The sequence below is a fragment of the Mobula hypostoma genome, chromosome 16 (assembly GCF_963921235.1).
Source record: "Mobula hypostoma chromosome 16, sMobHyp1.1, whole genome shotgun sequence".
Classification (NCBI taxonomy): Eukaryota; Metazoa; Chordata; class Chondrichthyes; order Myliobatiformes; family Myliobatidae; genus Mobula; species Mobula hypostoma.
The window spans coordinates 58,844,304-58,857,475 of NC_086112.1; positions in this window are offsets into that span (position 1 = coordinate 58,844,304).

Consider the following 13,172-nt stretch of genomic DNA (forward strand, 5'->3'; position numbering starts at 1 on the left):
ATGATCTTCACATCCTTCCTATAATGGGGTGACCTGAACTGCACACGATGTTCCAAGAATGGTTTGATTAAAATTTTATATAGCAGCATCATGACCTCTTTACTCAACAACTCTGCCAATTAAGGCAAGCATTCTATATGCCTTCTTTACTGCCGTGTTACACTTGTGTAGCCACTTTCATTGAACTATGGATCTGAACCCCAAGGTCTCCCTGTACTTCAAAACTATAAAGGGCACTACCATTAAATGAGTACCTTTTCTTTTCATTTGTCCTCCCAAAGATCAGCACCCCACATTTGCCCAGATTAAACTTCATCTGCCACTTCTCTGTCCATATTTGTAACTAATTTAGAAAAACTTTATTATTTGATAATCCATTACACTGTCCACAACTTCACCAATCTTGGTGTCATCTGTAAAGCTGTGAATCATCCATCTGTATTTTCATCCATATCATTGAAGCATATCACAAACAACAGAGGGCCCAGAATTGTTCCTTACAGAATAACAGACTTTCACTCTTACACTCCAATTACAAGCCAATTCTGAATCTAAACTTGCAGTTTATCTAGGATCCCATGCATCTTTATCTTCTGAATCAACATACCATGAAGGGCCCTGCCAAATGCCTTAGTAAAGTCTATGTAGATAATATTCAGTGCCTTGCCTTCATTCAACACCTTTGTCACCTAAAAAACTCAGTTGTTTATTAGACATAACCTTCCCTACACAAAGCTATGCTAACTGTCCCTAAATTTTGAAATTACAGGATGCCTTTGACAAGGCCACACTAGAGAACCCAAACCAGGTTTAGAGCATATGAATTTGGATATTGATTAAGAATTGACAGCAGCTGGGAAATAGAACATATAAATAAAGTGCTATTTTTGGAGAGCTTAGGCCAGTTGTGTACCATAAAGTGCTGTTGGGCTTAGCTTTTCTCAAAGTTCATCAATGATTTGGATGAGAGGGTTAACTGTGATACACCACTATGTTTGGTGGTAATACAAAGCCTGGTAGCAGTGCAAGTTAAGAGGAAATATAGAGAGACTTCAAAGAGACATGCAGAGCTTTAATGGTCAAGTATAAGGCAGTTGGAATATAATCAGAATCAGAATCAGAATCAGGTTTATTATCACCGGCATGTGACGTGAAATTTGCGAACTTAGCAGCAGCTGTTCAATGCAATACATAATCTAGCAGAAAGAGAAAAAACTAATAATAATAAATAAAATAATACATAATAATAAATAAACAAGGAAATCAATTACGCATATTGAATAGATTTTTAAAAATGTGCAAAAACAGAAACACTGTATATTAAAAATAGTGAGGTAGTGTCCAAAGCTTCAATGTCCATTCAGGAATCGGATGGCAGAATGGAAGAAGCTGTTACTGAATCACTGGGTTTGTACATTCAGGCTTCTGTATCTCCTACCTGATTGAACAGTGAGAAAAGGCATGCCCTGGGTGCTGGAGGTCTTTAATAATGGGCGCTGCCTTTCTGAGACACTGCTCCCTAAAGATGTCCTAGTACCCAAGATGGACCTGACCAGATTTACAACCTTCTGCAGCTTCTTTCGGCCCTGTACAGTAGCTTGTCTATACCAGACAGTGATGCAGCCTGTCAGAATGCTGTCCACGGTACAACTATAGAAGTTTTTGAGTGTATTTGTTGACATGCCAAATCTCTTCAAACTCCTAATAAAGTATAGCCACTCTCTTGCCTTCTTTATAACTACATCGACATGTTGGGACCAGGTTAGCTCCTCAGAGATCTTGACACCGAGGAGTTTGAAGCTGCTCACTCTCTCCACAATGGTTAAGAAAAAAAAAAATTGAATAGCCTTTTCAAGTGGTGAATGACTGAAACAAGTTGATGGTCAGAATGATCAGCGTGCCTTTGATCGCTGGAAAGATCACTTGGATGAAGTTCAAGTTCAATTGTCCTTCAACTGTACATGAATACCCGTGAATTTAGTCATAGTCAGCACAAGGCACTTACTGTTTTACACATTAGCACATGTAAGATCGCAAAAAAGTATAGTCCAAGTTCCTGAGCCATGAATGCTTTAGTTTATTTATTTATTGAGATAATGTGTGGAGTAGGCCCTTCTGGCCCTTCGAGCCATGCCACACAGCAACCCATCAACTTAATCCTAACCTAAACATGGGACAATTCACAATGACCAATTCACCTACCAAGCGGTACATCTTTGGATTGTGGGAGCACCTGGAGGAAACCCACGAAATCACAGGGAGAATGTAGAAACTCCTTATAGGCAGCAGTGCGAATTGAACCTGGGTCATCTGTACTGTAAAGTGTTGTGCTAACCACTATCCTACCATGCTGTCTGCAGTCGAACATAATACAGCTGGTCTTTTGTGAGCCAGCACTGGGGGACAGCACCGACTCAGGCATGAATGCTGTGCCATACTGTCTCCAGCACTCCAGCAGTGCACCCAACTCCAGCGGGTCACCATGGGCGACTGCAAGCAGGCGACACCATCTCTTGAGGTCTAGTCCTTCCTACAACCAGGGCCACGCAGTTCGTCTGCCATCCACCCCTGCCATTCTCAAATAAACCACTGAATTGGACTTAGAGCATTCCACCCCACCTACGTCCAACAGGGTCTTGCGGTCACAAGAGAAGTGTCTAAAACAATCACTTGCTGTTAGACTGTCCACCTCCTTCTTGTACCAACTTCAACTCTCTGAGGCAGGCAGCACCATGATCCACACCGGCCAGTTCCTTCATTTTCTCCACCAACAAGCAACTCAGTGATGTGATAGATCTGCAGTACTTTAAGTTCTTAATGTCCAGCATGATCTCCTGATTGTACAACATGCATTTTAAAAAAGATAATAATATCTTTGATGAACTCCATAAAAGCTTTTGATCTGAACACACCACACTTTACTGGAAGATAGGTCACTGAAAGTTAACGTGTAGCTACAGCAAGTAGTTAAACTCTCTAATGTTATGTTGGCCTTCCTTGAAGTAGTATTTGAATATAAGTGTAAAGATGCCTTCTCATGATTATATACACATTATGGTATCTAGAATATTGTGTACAGTGTTGATTGAAAAAATGCTAACCAAATTGATTTCTGAAATCTGGGAGGTGGAAGGCAGATTCATGCTCAAAGAGGTTAGGCAGACTAGGCCTACATTGTCTAGAGTTCTCCAGAGTTCAGAAGAATGATGAGAGGTTGCATTGAAACAAAGAAAAACCTTATAGGCTTGACACAGTAGATGTGGAGATGATGTTTCCCTTGCTGAGGCATCTGGAACCAGCAATTATGGTCTCAATAATCAAGAATTGAAAGAAATACTTCCTTACCCATAGCTTTAAAAACCGCTATTAAAAATTAGTGAATAAGTATGTTTGGGACAGAGCTGTATTTGCTTATTAAGGGATTGTGGGATACGGCTTAATGCAGGAAAATGGCACTGATTTTAAATATCAGCCATGTTATTGAATCAGAGAGAATCTGAAAGAATTACTGAATCACTGAGAGGCCAGACAGCTTCTGTATGCAACACTCTTATATTCTTATAGCCCTGAAGGGGTCAAGTGTTTTATTTTAAACACAAGGATTCCTAGTGGAGCTGGTTTGGGCTGAGCTGCCATTTTATTGTTTTCTCTCTCGGTTACATTACTTTTACTGTACCTTTTAATTCTTCTGGGGCAGGGACTGAACTCAAAGTCTTCTTCTCACTTCTCCGTCTTGTTTTACGGTGGTTGGCACCTAGCTTGATGGTGCATTACCGCCACCTTCTGCTCTGGAGTGTGCCATAGACTTACGTTCTAAATCCTTTCACCCAATCACACACCCACACACATACACTAAGCTATACTTCATCCTCCCATCTTTGACCATCCTAGTACCCTATTCCTGCTTATCCATCATATCCTATAAATAAAAACCCTGTAGTCCTTAAGAAAGCTAAAAATACCCTGCTCTCTCACCCATGCCCAGCAACCCTTTTAATGTGAATTCCTGCGCCCCCAATTCCCTTCGATTATTTCTCATCATCTCTGTCTGTATCCCATACTTCCTGCAACTCAGAACTACATGTTCTGCTGCCTCCTCTTCCTGACATTCCTCACACAATCCTGTCTGGTGTTTCCCTGTCATTTTCAATGTTTTGTTTAATGCACTGTGCCCCAGCCTTAACCTAGTCCACACAGTTTCCTCTCTAGGTTGGATCATTTAAATTTCTAGGAGTTATATTTGATTCACAATTAACATGGGCAGACCATATCAGGAAAGTTGAGGAGAAATGTGAAAAAGTAATAAATGTCATGAGATGTTTGACTGGTAGGGAATGGGGAGCAAGTAGTTCAGCGTTGAAGAGAATGTATGTGGCTTTAGTGAGATCTGTGTTGGACTATGGAAATAAATACTTTATACTTTATACCTATACTTTATATTTTAATGTCGCCAAACAATTGGTACTAGAACGTACAATCATCACAGCGATATTTGATTCTGCGCTTCACACTCCCTGGGTTACAAATATTAAATATTAAAAATAGTTAAAATTAGTAAATATTAAAAATTTAAGTTATAAATCATAAATAGAAAATAGGAAAATAGGAAGTAAGGTAGTGCAAAAAAACTGAGAGGCAGGTTCGGATATTTGGAGGGTACGGCCCAGATCCGGGTCAGGATCCGTTCAGCAGTCTTATCACAGTTGGAAAGAAGCTGTTCCCAAATCTGGCCGTATGAGTCTTCAAACTCCTGAACCTTCTCCTGGAGGAAAGAGGGACGAAAAGTCTGTTGGCTGGGTGGGTCTACATATAGCATATAGATCAGCAGCTAGGTCTCTTATAAGGAAACATCAGCCCTACAGGTAGAAATGGGAGTAATGCCTTTGGAACTAAGAAGGATGCAATTGATGGCAAAATGCTGGGCTAATTTGCAGGGGCACAACCATTCTCACCCTGCAAAAGGAGTGTTGCTGGAGTGCTGGGCAAATGGGAGGTTTCAGAGTGATAACTTTAGTTGGGTAGGAAATGATATTGCTAAAGACTGTGGAGTGTTTGATCTAAGGATAAGTCCTTCAGTAGTTTATCCAGTTGTAGCTCCATAGAAGCTTGTATGACCTGACATAGACTGGCATTTGTTAGAGGTAAAAAGGAAAAGAAAATATAAAACTGATTTGGTAAGTGCATTTAACTGTCATGTGATGGAAAAGTATAGTGATTATACTCAGATTTATATGGATGGTGCTAAGGAACATGAAACAGGAGTGATAGGGTTTGGGGTGGCTATACCAGCAAAAGAAATTGGAGTCAGCAGAAGAACACCTAATAAGTTAGGTGTGTATAGAGTGGAGATACTGGCAGTGTTAGTTGTGTTGCAATGGGTGGAGAAATCTAGACAAGTCAAAGTGTTGATATGCTCAGATTCATCTTCAGTTCTAGCAAGTTTAAGGTCTTTTTGAACTCAAGGTCATTGCTTTGTATTTGCATATTAAAGTCACTCTAATTAATTGTGAGCTTTCAGACTTACCTTGCCGCCATAGATTGTTCCTTCAGGCAGCTTCAATTTTCTTCCTCTCCTAATGTCATCTCCTGTCGGTTGCTGGTCTTCAATGAAGTAATACATACTGTGTGCAAAGTAATGTGCAGAAAATGGAAAATATCTCCAGAAGATAGTAAGATTTAGTTTAGATTCGAGTCACATGGTACAAAAGTGCACAACAGTACACACATGATGAAATATATTGCACATTGTCATCACATTTTACTCTACATTCCACAACTTCCATTAAGTATGACTGATCAAAACTGACTGATCTCACTCCTGAACTACAAGGCCTTTGCATCAGTTCCAGCTGGTAACCCCTGATAGAACTACCTATTTTCTGTCACTTCCATAAAAATATAAGATGGTTACAGATATGCAAGACAGTTTAGTCTGTTTAAACCTATCTATCCAGAAAGATCCTAATGCTCTCTACTGCATCATCCAACTTCTTGAAACTCAGTATCAGTAATTTCATCTATAGTTTTATTCTACATATTACTCACTCATAAATTTACTTTGAACCAGTCTTTCTTGGCACAATGTAACATTAAGATGCTCCAGATTTATATTTTCACCTGTCTCCTAATTATCCCATATACCACACTCATTTTAGATTGGTTCTTTGTAACATAAAAAATCCTTTCTTAAAATTCATAATCATCCTTTCTTTGCTCGTATCTCAGAACTTCAACATGAAGAATTTGCCTTGTGACATTTCACTGCACTCTATCTTACTGTTTGAAAGCTTGTCCTACATAAAAGCAATTAAATCAACTAGAATATTCAAGATACGGTGGAATATGTTGTACAATTTAGTCATAACTTCATTATTCTGTTATTTGTCTTTGTTCATTGCTGGTCTGCTGTGTTTGGACAATTCAGCATCAAAAATTAAGACTGTAAATCAAGTTGATTATTCAGTTTCATCAAAGCATTCAGACAGAATATTTCTTTTGTTAGCTTAATTCTCCACAATTACTTACATTTTATCTTGTATTGTTTCATAAATAAATATTGGCAATTTTTGCACATTCTTCTTATATTTTGCATGATTCATCTGATATTATGAGCAAATTAGACTGTTTCTTTGTCCAGAATTCCCAATGTATACATTAATAAGGATCATCGAATGGTAGCCAGCTCTTTCCACATGTCTCTTCCTCAAAAGAAATTGAGGAGGTTGGGTCAATTCTTCAAGAAACAAAACTTTAGCAGGCAGTGAAGCATCTTCTTATCATTGGTATCTTTCTGCCAGCAACTCTGCTGTGACATCCAGGACATCTTCAAGTAGTGATGTCTCAAAAAGGCAGCATCCATCGTTAAAGAACCTCATTGCCCAGGACATGAAATCTTCTCGCTGTTACCATTTGGAAGGAGCTACAGGAGCCTGATGGCACGTACTCAATGATTCAGGAAAAACCTCTTCCCCTCTGCGATCTGACTTCAGAGTGGAAATCGAACCCACGAACATTACCTCACTACTTTTATGCACTACTTATTTAACTATGTAATATCTATATTTTCATGTTGTCTAGTCTTGTCCATTTATGGTTTGCTCCAGTAGCCAATTTATTGCCAGGTGGTCCCAGTTCCCCAACCACTGCTGCGAGACTTGTCAATTTGGGTGACATCCGAGCCAGCATAACTCTTCTTGTTCTTGTCACTCTCATCTGAAGGTTTTCATGGGCAAATGTAGCATAAGTACGAGGGGTTAATGGACAGCATGGAATTAATAGAATGAGACTTCAGCAGCAACCCACATGAGAGAGAGTACATCAAGCGCATTTGGGTCTCTGGTAACAACAGAGAATGTCATCCAGATTCATGGAAAAACAATCGGATACCAGCGATCAAACATTGTCAACAGAGGTTTGTTATCACATCTTGAACTGGAAGGCATACAATCACACTGTACCACAGCAGCATCACTACAGAACCAAGCCAATCGGGAAATACAAATTCAAACCCCATCCCCACAACTCACAGATGGTGCACAAGTCAGAACATCACCTTGTACACGGGAAATGCAAGTTTGAACCTGCCCTCGGGGCATATCGACGCTGGCTGCTGCAATCAAAGAGAAGATCAGAGCTAAACTGGCAGCTCTCAGTCAACGAACTCAACTCCCCCGACTGAGTGATAAAAATTCCATCAGAGAATATGCTAGAAGCAGCCAATAAAGCACAACTCAGAATTGTAACCTTCAACGTAACTGAGACTAATAACCTGATATATGTATCAGCAGCAGCAAAAAGAAATACAGTAGGATATAGAGGCCCAAGCGAGTAAGTGCACTCTTCTCCAAAAGACCAGGAAGAGTATTCGCACAGCTCCAGAGTAACAACATGCCAGTACATGAACCAACCAAAACAGCAACTCAGGAGTACTGGAACAGTATGTGGGAGAAAGAAACATCACATAACACTAGTGCTCAATGGCTGGAAGACCTACAAGCAAGCCTCTGTAACCTCCCAAAGGAAGGACCAGTCACCAGCACAGCAGTAGATGTCCAGCAATGGGTAGCAAGTATGAAGAACCGGACATCACCAGGATCTGGCATGACCCACACCTATTGTCCGAAGAAACTAACAGCATTACATACATGGCAGCAGCTCAAATGAACCAGCTGCTTGAAGCCGGCTCCCACCCTGAGTAACTAACTCCAGGATGGACAGTACTTATAATGAAGGATCCTCACAAGGGAGCAAAACCATCAATAACCTACCTGTCCACAACATGGAAGATTCTACCAGGCATCATAGCCACCAAGCTGAAGGAATATGTGTGTAAATTCCTGAACCCTTCTCAGCGGGGGATTGGTCATTGAATCAGAGGCTCCAGTCGCCAACTACGGGTAGACAAAGCAGTCATGTGAGACTCCAAGACCAGGCAAACCAATCTAAGCAGAACCTGGATTGACTGCCAGAAAGCATACGACTCAGTGCCCCACACGTGGATCCTTGAATGCCTGTCTCTGTACAGGTCAACAAGACACCAAGGACCTTCACCAAGAACTCAGTGGCCCATTGGAAGACAATGCTAGAATGAGGAGGAGAAGATGGCGGCGCGACGCAGCACGCAGTGGCCACTCCGGTGAGTGATATCTATTATTTGTCAAGTAGGGTGGCATGCACAATCCTGATTTGATGGAGACAGACGTGAGAGTACGGAAGAACATCTGGAGAAACTTCTGAAATGCCTTCTTCACTGCCGCTGCTACTGCGTGGTCCAGAATCTCCGGAGGAGACCCCGAGTCCTCGGCTTTGATTGTTACTCGGCGGCCGGGGCAGGATCAAAGCGCTCGGCAGAGGATGGTGCTTGGAGAGGCTGTGTCAGAGGGGATGGTCGGAGGCTCAAAGTTTTCGGATGGACTCAGAGTCGGCTGTGGCCAGGTGCTTCCAATGCATCGGCAGATGTTGGCGCCTGGAGGTTTATGGCAGGGAGAGTTTCTCCATTTTGCCGCCTGCTATCGGGACTATCGGGAGTCGATTGGAACTTTGAGACTTTTTTTTTTACTGTGCCCATGGTCTGCTCTTTATCAAATTATGGTATTGCTTTGCACTGCTGTAACTATATGTTATAATTATGTGGTCTTGTCAGTGTTAGCCTTTGGTTTGTCCTGTTTTTTTTTGAGATATCACTCTGGAGGAACATTGTATCATTTCTTAATGCATGCATTTCTAAATGACAATAAGTGAGGACTGAGTGTCCTCATAATCTAAAAATCTAAAAAGTTAACTCAAAGCCAATAGCACAGATTGCCATCAAATGTGGAATATACCAGGGTGATGCATTCTCCCCACTGTTGTTCTGCATAGGCTTGAACCCCCTCAGCCAGATCATCTCAAAGAGTGGAGATGGGTACAGTTTGAAGAGCAGAGTGACCATCAGCATCCTCCTATACATGGATGATATCAAGGTGTATGCCAGAAATGAAAGAGACATTGATTAGCTAATCCATCTGATAAGGGTACAGCAGAGACATCGGGATGTCATTCGGATTGGAAAGTGCAGCTGGGTGGTAATGAAATGAGATAAACTCATCAAGGCTGGAGGAGTTGAGTTACCTGACGGCCACGTATCAGCGGTACAAGACAGCAGCAAATACTTAGGGATTGTGCAGGCGCATGGAAGCCACAATGAGGACACGAGGAAGGCTGTAACATCCAAGTATTTCCTAAGAGTGAGACAGACCTTAAAAAGTCAACTGAATGGGAAGGACAAGATCAGAGCCATCAATACATTTGCCCTACCAGTCATCAGATACCCAGCTGTAGTGTGCTGGCCAAGGAATGAACTGGAAGCTGCTGACATCAAGACCCACAAACTACTAACAGTACATAGAGGATTCCATCCAAAGTCCAATGTCGAGTGACTGTACACTCACTGGAATAAAGGAGGATGGGGGCTTGAAAGTATCAAGGCCATGGTCCTGGAAGAAATGTGATACATCCTTGAGTGTGTCAGGAAGACGGCCCCTATGGATGACCTGCTGGGAGAATACCTCAGACTGCAGGCAGGGGAAATGGAAATGGAAGTGGGTGAAGCAGAGCCAGAGGGCCAGAGGCCATGGCAGGACAAGCCACTGCACAGGATATATCATCGCCAGATATCAGAGGTGGCTGACATAAAGAAGTCCTACCAATGGCTGGAAATAGCAGGGCTGAGGGCCGAAACAGAGGTGCTGCTCATGGTTGCCCAAGAACAGGTGCTGCGCACAAGAACAATAGAAGCAGGGGTCAATCACACCAGACAAGACCCAAGGTGCCAGCTGTGTAAGGAATCCTCTGATACCCTCCAACACATCATAGCAGAGTGTAAGATGCAGGCAGGGACAGCACACATTGAATGGCTTAACCAATTGCAGGAATTATGCACAGGAACATCTGCGCTGAGTATGGATTGGACATTCCCAAGCCCAAATGGGAAACACCCGAGAAGGTCGTGGAGACTGACAGAGCCAAGATCCTGTGGGACTTCCAAATACAGACTGATAAGCAGGTACTGATCAGCCAATCAGACGTAGTAATACTGGACAAGGAGCAGAAGAAAGCAATAGTAATAGACGTGGCAATCTTGAATGACAATAACATCAGGAAGAAAGAATATGAGAAGCTGGAGAAATACCAGAACTTGAAAGAGCCGATAAAAGTGATGTGAAAGGTTAAAGCCAGAGTAATCCCCGTGGTGATAGGAGCACTTGGAGCTGTGACACCTGGACTGGAAGAATGGCTCCAACAAATCCCGGGAACAACATCTGAGATCTCGGTCCAGAACGGCGCACTACTAGAAACAGCAAGGATATGGCACCAAATCCTCAAGCTCTCTGGCCTCTGATAGAGGACCTGCGATTGAGGAAAAATGCACATACACACCACCCATTAGGTGTGAGGGAAAAATATTTAATATAATTCACAGTTTTATTACTGTGTATTGCATTGTACTGCCGCTACAAAAACAACAAACTTGAAGACATATGCCAGTGATATTAAACCTGATTGCATTTACTTCAATATTTTAAATCTGCACCTAGTATCTGTGTTTTTTCTAACTTGTCCCTTACAACGTCGGCACAAACTGCCTTGCTTCTTCCATACTGTCAGACAAGACTAATAGGAATTTTGTGATGCTGCTGTTGATGGGCTTGTTATTGATCTTTCTGATGTACAGTACCATGAGCTTCATTCACTGATATTATCTAGCCCTCTATTTTATGGTGCAGCAGGAGTACGACTTTGAACTGAGACTTGATACAATTCTGCAACATTGTTCCCTACGATCAGCACTTTGATTTATTGCTTTTCACATCAAGCAGAGCGGCTGCTACAATACATTCTTTTCAACCTTGAAATTTGCTCACTCATTCTGAGTTCTCAGAACCTATGGTTTAGAACTTAAACGTGGCCCAGGAGCTGATGCTATCAATCAATGTTAGAAACTCTCCTATATCTTTCAGGCTTTCCTTGGCTTCTGATTGTAGCATTTTGGTCACAGTTCCACATGTGTTACCAGCAAACATACCTACAACAGGTTTTGTTAAAGCAATTGACAAAAAAAAGAAATGATTTCTACTTGTCAATGAAGTGGCTGCCACAGGGCATTCAGTTAAGATCATACAATAGAGGAATAAAGACAAATATTTAAGGCAAATACATAAAATATATTGCTTTGAACACAGGGAAATGAAGACATCTGATTTAAATAAATACATGGCAAGTCCTATGGGAGACCAATGAAAGTAAAATCTACCTTAAAAAAATGGATTGGTACTTGATGAAATAATTGTACAGTGTTGCATTGGTGGATAAGTAGCAGGATAAATGGATAAATCTTTTAGACAACTAGCACTAAACGAAGAGCTGAACAGATTGCTATGCTGACACCAAATTCCAGCAATGTTTCAAGTATTGCCCAAAGCAGTGTTTGTCATATTGTGAAAAAATTTTAATGCACAGCAACATATCTTCTAGGGAAACAGAAGAGACTGCTGATGTTGGAATTTGAAGTGAAAACAATCTGCGGAGAAAATTCTTCAGGATAGTATATATAAGCATTTGCAAACCCATGGCTTAATTAGGGAGAACCAGCATGGCTTTGTGTTGGGCAGGTCATGCTTTACTAACTTGATTGAGATTTTTGACAAGGTGACGAGAAAGATCAATGAGGGTAGGACAGCAGTAGATGTTGTCTACATGGATTTTCGTAAGTCATTTGACATAGGCCCTTAGGGAAGGCCAATCCAGAAGATTAAGATGCATGGGATCCATGGTGAAATGGCTGTTTGGATTCAGAACTGGCTTGTGCATAGAAGACAGAGGGTAGTAGTTGAAGGGATTTATTTGAACTGGAGATCTGTAATTAGTTGTTCCACAGGGATTTGTGCTGGGACTGCTGCTGTTTGTGATGTATATTAATGACCTGGATGAAAATGTAAATGGGTGGGTTAGTAAGTTTGTGGAGATACCAAGATTTGTGGAGTTGTGGATAGTGTAGGAGACGAGCAACGGATACTGCGCGATATAGATCAGTTGCAGATGTGGGCAGAGAAATGGCAGATGGAGTTTAACCTAGATAAAAGTGAGATGGTGCACCTTGGTAGGGTAAATGCAAGGAGTCAGTACACTGTTAAGGGCAAGATCCTTAACTGTGTTGCTAAACAGAGAGATCTTGGGATCCATGCTCATAACTCCTTGAAAATGGCTACAACTCCTAGAAAATGGTCAATAGAGTGTTTAAGAAGGCTTATAGAATGCATGCTTTTACTACTCAGGGCATTAAGACTGAAAGTTAAGAGGTTATATTATATCTTCACAAAATTCTGGTTTGGCCACATCTGGAGTATCCGGTCACCCCACTATAGAAAGCATGTTGAGTCTTTGGAGAGGGTGCAGAAGAAGTTTACCAGGATGCTGTTATCTTTGATCTTTAGCATGTTAAAGTGTCATGTAAAATTGAGTCTCTTCCTCCAAGCCTGTTTTTTATCGAATAAAACACTTCTTTATCCACTAGCTTCAGTCTCTCTGGTGACTTTGTTAGCGGTACAACATGGTACAGCATGTACATAGTTGAAATTTCACACAAATGTAACATACATACTATTCGATATGGATTTTCAAACAGTAACACTATT